This window comes from Canis aureus, chromosome 25 (genome assembly GCF_053574225.1).
Source record: "Canis aureus isolate CA01 chromosome 25, VMU_Caureus_v.1.0, whole genome shotgun sequence".
Taxonomy (NCBI): domain Eukaryota; kingdom Metazoa; phylum Chordata; class Mammalia; order Carnivora; family Canidae; genus Canis; species Canis aureus.
This window is the reverse complement of record NC_135635.1, coordinates 30,894,733-30,902,500: the sequence shown is the minus strand read 5'-3', so window position 1 is coordinate 30,902,500 and position 7,768 is coordinate 30,894,733. Positions and strand designations below refer to the sequence as shown.

Genomic DNA, 7,768 nt, shown 5'->3' with positions numbered 1-7,768 from the left:
TTTTAAAGCAAATTACTTCTCAAATAAAGTAGTACACTCCATTTTAATGTTCCTCCAACATTTCGCCCCAGCTAGGGCGAAACTGTAATATTTTAAATGTCCTCTCCCAATTTATTTAACTATTAAACAGCCACACCAAGCTTTAATTCATTGATGATTTTTTCCATGGAAAACATTTTTTTTAAAAAGGACAAGAGATACCTTTAGAAGAAAATGGAAATGAGCTTTCACTCAGAGTGACCTGAAGTGGGTAATAAACCTGAGAAATGTTATTGTATAGGCAATACTTCACTTCAGTTTATAAGGAAAAAACAAACAAACCTAAACAGAAACACAGACTTGATGTGTTTCTTCTGAATCAGTCCATAAGAGCAATTTGGTCTCCTTTTAAATTACACTGCAGGACAATACTAAACTTTTGAATGTTGTCAACGTTCTAAGTGATCTTGCAAAATATTTGCTAATTCTTTACTTATGTAGATACCACAAAAGGCTTGTTCTTATGCAGTCACAAACTCTGTCCTACCTACAAGTTTTGTAAGTTTGTATCGTAGGTCAAATGTCTCCTCCCAATTGCACATTTCTGTTTCAGTTTTCCACAGATTGAACAGAATTATCATCCACTGCTAAGAGAAAATTTATCTGAGGCTTTAAAATGATAGTGTCCTTTAGGAATCTGAGCCAACTACAAATCTGGCCATTGTTAGTACCTCTTCAATTTGATTGAGAGATTTTTGTTTGTTTTTAGTTTTTTTTTTTTTTAAAGTTATATTTAATTCTTACATGGGAAACACTTGCCACCTCCATATTTCAGAGACAAATTTAATATGTTTTTATCTTGGATAGATTCTTTCAGAGGTAAGATGTATACAATTCAGGAGAGGATGGCATTTAATTTATAATCCTCAAACTATTTCTTCATGAGTCTGCATACTGGTTGGAAAGTTTATGTCTACTTTTGGCTGTGAGCCAAGTAGATAGGCAGTACAATCTGCCAAAGGAGCTAAATTTAATACAGATTATGGTCCTCCTTGTCTTTCTCTTAGTACTGAATTGCCTAATGTCTCCCACTATTCTTCCCTCTTCCCAAGAAATGGGCGTGAAGATTTTCAAGCAAAGTTTCAAAAAATGTCATTCCATTTCTTATAGACCTTCTGAACTGATATAGATAATGGGAAGTTAAAAATATTTTCATTTTCTAAGATTAGAGATAATGTACAGGAATCATAAGCTATAATAACTAGCAACATAGAAATTTCTCAATAAATGGTACTGATTATTACCATATTCAATATGGCCCAACTGAATATTTTTACTCTTTAATGAAGGTTCATTCTTACTGTAATCTTCTCTGCTACTGTACTTCAATAGCACTTTGTGTGCTGTATTGAAAGTTAATTATAGTTAGTCTGCATTCCCCAGTTCCTATGTTCTAAATGTTAGTGTCCCATCAAAATGTTGAAATCCTAACATTTCATGAGGTCATGAGGATGGAGCCCTCATAAATCCTCATGAATGGAATTGGCGTTCTTATAAGAGAGACTCTGCAGAGATCCCTTGCCCTGTACGAACATACCAGCTATGTTTCGGGAAGAGGGTCCTCACCAAAATGTGACCATGCTGGTACCTTGATGTTGGACTGCCAGCCCCCAGAACTTCTGAATGCCTGTTGTTTATAAGCTACCTTATAAGCTACCTCTTTGATATTTTGCTATAGCAACTCGAAAAGACTAAGACATGGTTAGGCTAAAAACTTTGAGGATTCAAGCTTTAACCTAATTAGTTTTGCATTCTATAGGCTAGAGAGTGTAGTATCTTGCTCACAATAGACATTTGTTAAATGCTGATTAAGATGATTTGATTAAACAAAAAAGCCACAGTTCTGAATACAATGTTTAGATTGAAATTTTGAATTTAAGTTGTTGATAAAAGTAACAACCTATGCATATTAAAATCAGATGCTACTTGATACTACTATTTAGATATTGTCACACCATGATTACCTTCAGATTTATTACAGCATGGTGCAAAGATTTGTCTTGTCATTTGTCTTCATGATTACATCATAAGTTCTTAGAGGCGGTATCTGCAGGTTCTATCACAGTGTCTAGCATATAATAACAACTTAATGAATGTTTATTGCATGAATAATTCAATGGAAGAATAATAAATAAATATACTCAAAGGATAGCTGATCTAAATGAAATTATCATGACTTAAAATTGCTAGCTTTGTGAGACAAGTAAAGATGGATACAAAAACTGGAGGTCAACAGAATTTTCAATGCAAACTAGAATCACAACAGTATCTTGTGATGTATAGAAACACTAAGATTTTTGGAAGGTTTATGGTATCACTTATGTTCACCAGATGATGTTTATTAGCTATTACTATCAGGTAAAAGCCTTAAAAACCTTTAGGAGGCTATTAGTACTGAAAAAAAATCTCAAGTAACTTATTCAAAATAGTCCCAAAATATGTAATTTTGCTAATTTGTCTTAAGCTACTTAAGAAAACACTAAAAGGGCAAAACATGGAATCATATCTCAAAAAATGTAAGAATATAATCTGGGAAGAACTTCACTAACCAATAGTGGTCAATTTTTTTTGTGTTTTCAGGGTTCATCTCAAAGAGAACACCTGAAAAAGATAGGAAGACACTTTATAGTTTCCTTGTGTTATTCCTATGGGTCTATATCCCCTGTATATACCAAGCAATGAAAAACATGACTCATGTGTTGATATTTGAGGTATTTAAAGGTTATTCTCAGACCTTCCCCACCTTGCCAATTGCCATCTTTCCCATCATTCAGAAAAAAACGTCTTTCAGAAACAGCTGGGCAAGAGCTATGGAGTTGACCTCTGGTTGCTCATTACATATTGGCTGCTGTTTTCTTCAAAAGCAAAGCTCTGAAGACAGTGACAGAAATATTCTGGTTACAGTGGGTGGAGGGACTCAGGTTGCTGTCTATTACATCTCAGAGTTTCAGAGGACTAGGCAAGAAATAAAAGAGAAATCACTACCTCAGTAGAGTAAATTCTCGCTAAAAATTGAAAATCATATTGCAATCTGGACACACCAACTTTCTAAGTGTGATACTGAGAACAGGATTCTGTTGTCATTGATTTATCAGAATGTGGCTTAGGGTAATTGAACCATCCTATATTCTGAGAATCAATGAATTCAAGAGGTGCCCCATTTAATAATTTGGAAGAGGAGAGAAAAAAACCAAAACAGAACAATAAATAACTACAAAAACCTACTGTGGAATAACACTTTGAAGACTCAGGGGAAGAGTATATTTCTAAAATTAACAAAATTCCAGAGAAAACTCTAGAACTTGTTTACTATTCTCAATAAAATGCAAGAAGAATGAACCTCCATCAGGCAGGACTAGCAGGGAGTAAAGAATACAATGAATTACAAAAGAGAAATAGAAAAGCTAAAGAAATATTTCAATAAAACTAAATGTATAACAGAAAAACTTAAGCCCATATTTATCTGAGGATACTGAACTCTAGTAATAGTAAAACAGAAGCCTGAATCAGTAATGTGGATGATGGACTTAAGAAGCTCTCTTAGAATGTACAAGAAGAGGGTAAAGAAATTAAAATTATGAAAGAGAACATGATAGTAAGACCTTAAAGGGAGCTTTAGTATGTGACTAATTTGTGTTCCTAAAGAAGGAACTAAAACATGACACAGAAGCAGTAAATACAAATATGATAGACAAAAATCTAACTGACTGACATGAATAAGCAGATTTGAGTGACATTACTAAATTCAAGACAAATAAAAAGTGAAACCTAAAAAAACTCAGATTGAAAACATTTTGAATCCCAAGGTGAATAACTAATCATTTAAAAACTGTCAAATACCCATACTCTGAAAATTATACAACACCAGTGAAAGAAATTAAAGATGACATAAGCAAATGGGAAGATATTCCATGTTCATGGATTGGAAGAAAAAATATTGTTAAAATGTCCATATGACCCAAAGCAATCTACATATTCAGTGCAATCTCTATCAAAATAACCAACAGCATTTTTCACAGAATTAGAAAAAATAATGATAACATTGTATGGAACCACAGAAGACACTGAATAGACAAAACAACCTTAAAAGAAAAACAAAGCTGGAAGTACCACAATTTCAGATTGAAGTTATACCTCAAAGCTATAATAATCAAAACAGTATGGTACTGGCACAAAAATAGACACCTAGGTCAATGGAATAGTATAGAAAATGCACAAACAAGCCCACGATTATATGGTCAATTAATCTTCAACAAAAGAGGCAAGAATATGCAATGGGAAAAAGACAGGCTCTTCAACAAATGGTATTGGAAAAACTGGATGGCTACATGCAAAAGAATGAAACTGGACCACTTTCTTAGGCCGCACACAAAAATAAACTCAAAATAGATTAAAGACCTAAATGTGGCTCACTTCAGCAGCATATATACTAAAATCAGAATGATAAGAGAAGATTATCATGCCCCAGAATAAGGATGACATCCAAATTTATGAAGTGCTCCATATTAAAAATGAAAACAAAAACAAAAACAAAATGTGAGACACCATAACAATCCTAGAAGAAAGCACAGACAGTAATTTCTTTGACATGGGCCATGGAGACATTTTTCTAGATATGTTTCCTGAGGCAAAGGAAACAAAAGCAAAAATAAACTATTAGGACTACATTAAAGCAAAAAGCTTCTGCATAGCAAAGGAAACAACAAATATAAATGGTAACCTACTGAATAGGAGAAGGTATTGGCAAATGACATAGCAGATAAAGGGTAGTATCCAAAATACATAAATAATTTATACAAACTCAATACCCCCAAAACAAATCATCCAATTAAAAATGGGCAGAAGACATGAACAGACATTTACATACAGGTGGTCAAAAGACACATGAGAAGATGTTCAACATCACTGATCATCAGGGAAAGGTAAGTCGAAACTACAGTGAGATATCACCGCACACCTGTCAGAATGGCTAAAAAACAACACCACAAGAAACAAGAGTCGGCGAGGATGTGGAGAAAAAGGAATCCTTGTGCACTGTTAGTGGGAATACAAACTGGCGCAAGCACTGTGGAAAACAGTATGGAGTTTCCTTAAAAAGTTAAAAATAGAGCTACCCTCTGATCAGTAAATGCACTACTGGATATTTATCCTAAGAATACAAAAACACTAATTCATAAGAATATATGCACCCTTATGTTTATGACAGAATTATTTACAATTGCCAAATTATAGAAGCAGCCCAAGTGTCCAGTGATAGATGAATGGATAAGGAAGATATATATACATATGGATAGGTGAATGGATATATATATATACACACATATACATGTAATGAAATATTATTCAACCATAAAAAAGAATGGAATCTTGGCATTTGCAATGACATAGATGGAGCTAGAGAGTATAATGCTAAGCAAAATAAGTCAGAGAAAGACAAGTATCATATGATTTCACTCATGTGGAATTTAAAAAACAAAACAAACGAACAAAGGGGAAAAAAAAGAGAGAGAGAGGCAAACCAAGAAACAGACTCTCAACTATAAAGAATAAACTTATGGTTACCAGAAAGGAGTTAAGTGGGAGGATTGGTAAAGTAGGTGATGGAGATTAAAGAGTATATTTATCATGATGAGCACTGAATAATGTATAAAACTGTTGAATCACTGTCTTGTACACCTGAAGGTAATATAACACTGTAGGTTAACTACACTGCAATTAAAATTAGAAAATAAAATGAAAACAGACTGTTAAGTATCCAAATAAGTGGAAAGGGAAAAGAAGGGATTATTCACAAAGGAAAAATGTATCTAGATAGCTTTAGATATTGTCCCTGCAAATATTGTAAAACAGTGAAAAATATCTAAGAACTTTGAAAGGATAACATGGTGATCTACGGTTTTCACATCTAAACAATTTGTGTTTCTTGTGTAAAAGTCATTAATGGTTTCAGATGCATAAGTAGTCAGAAAAATAACATTTACATAATTTTACAAAATAAATTATCTGAAATATGGCTCCAAATTAATCTCAAAGAATGAGATTAAAAAATCCAAAGAGGAGAGGGTCATGGCACAAAAAGAAGATTAGGTTTTCCTTTCTTTATTTGGATCAGAATATCTGGAGTCCATATCGATAATTCTTTGGTAGGATGATCCTATAAATCAGAGCTTCTTTCATCTGTGTCTATTCAACTCTCACACTTTCCCCGTCACCAGGAAACACTTCCCATACCTCATTTTTCACCTCACTGTTTAGAAGAAGTTCTTGTCAGGTCCAACAACTTACGAACTAACTAGTATGTGTGAGATGTTTAGAACATTATTTATACAAGGCTGAGATATTATGCTTGACAGAATTTCTGTTTGCTCCACATGAGGCAGTGTGTTGTCATTTTTTTTTTTTTTTACTTTTTTTCCTCATTAATGAGGCTTATAAGTAAATGTTTTGTACAGATTAGGAAACTGTTGCTCAGGAAGGTTAGTTGACTCTCCCAAAGCCCCACACTTGTAGGAAATAAGTTTGAATTTGCGTCTTCTGATTTCAAATCACATGCTTATTTCATTACATGTCTAACTTTTGATCTCCTCATGGATTTTTGGAAAAGAGTATTTTATATGTTTTCTTGGTTTATTTCATCAAAAAAGAAATAATCTTTATGTCACTGAATATTTCTAATTAATTTAACCGATATTGTTCAATTCTCAAGCGCATAATTACCCTCCATAAAGAGATTTATATCTAAAAAATCACTTTTTAATTTTTCAGTTGGCATAAGAGATTCCAAACCATTTTTTTAAACATCTATCATTTAGATTACCCTGAATCAGATTATAGGCCATCATTACATTTTTGGTGATAAATTTGAGAACACTTAGTTTTACCTACAGTGAAACTGTAAAAAATCATTTTGATATAATTTCAAAATTATGAGAATTTGCTAGAATAGTATAAGAAACTCCTTTACAACTTACCCTAAAATCACCAGTTATTTGTGTTGCCCAATTAACTTTATCATTCCCCTTTATTTCTCTCTATATTTATACATATATGCATATTTTCCTTCAAATATTTGAAAATACACTAGAAACATCATGCCCCTTCATCCTTAAATACTTTAGTGTGTGATCTGAGTCTCAAAATCAGAAAATTTAACAAAATAAAATAATATTATCTAATCCACAGTTCATATATTATATATATTGTAAAAACCGCGCCTGGCTGGCTCTGTCGTTAGAGCATGTGACTCCAGATCTCAGGGTCATGAGTTCAAGCCCCATGTTAGGTATAGTTTACTTAAATAAATAAATAAACAATAAAATATTATTACATAATTTCCTGTTCAAAATTCATCAATTGGCCCATTAGGGTTCTTCATAGCCCACATCTCTCCTTTCTCTTTCAAGGATACAATCCTGGATCATTGCATTTAGTTGTTAATTCTTTTCTTTCCTTATGGAGAACTTTTTTCTTTTTTTAGGGAGCAAGGAAGCTGAGGAAGAGGGAGAGACAGAATCTTAAATAGGCTCCATGTCCAGCACAGAACCCAATGTGGGGCTCAAAGGCACAACCCTGAGATAAGGACCTGAGCCAAAATCAAGTCAGATGCTTAATGGACTAAACCACCCAGGTGCCTGAGGAGCTTTTCTTTTCAAATACATTCTCTTTATGGCCAGTGAAATTTGGAGCCAGACTAGTTGTTCATCATCCTGGTTTACATTCAGACTTAGTT

At 33.3% G+C, this 7,768-nt stretch overlaps 1 non-coding gene across 1 annotated transcript; it reads left to right on the top strand.

Moving 5' to 3' along the window:
* Positions 1 to 4,444: 4,444 nt before the first annotated feature.
* Positions 4,445 to 4,549, top strand: LOC144297783 (U6 spliceosomal RNA). Its single transcript, XR_013364647.1, has one exon. It is a non-coding gene; the product is annotated as a U6 spliceosomal RNA (small nuclear RNA).
* The last annotated feature ends 3,219 nt before the right edge of the window (positions 4,550 to 7,768 follow it).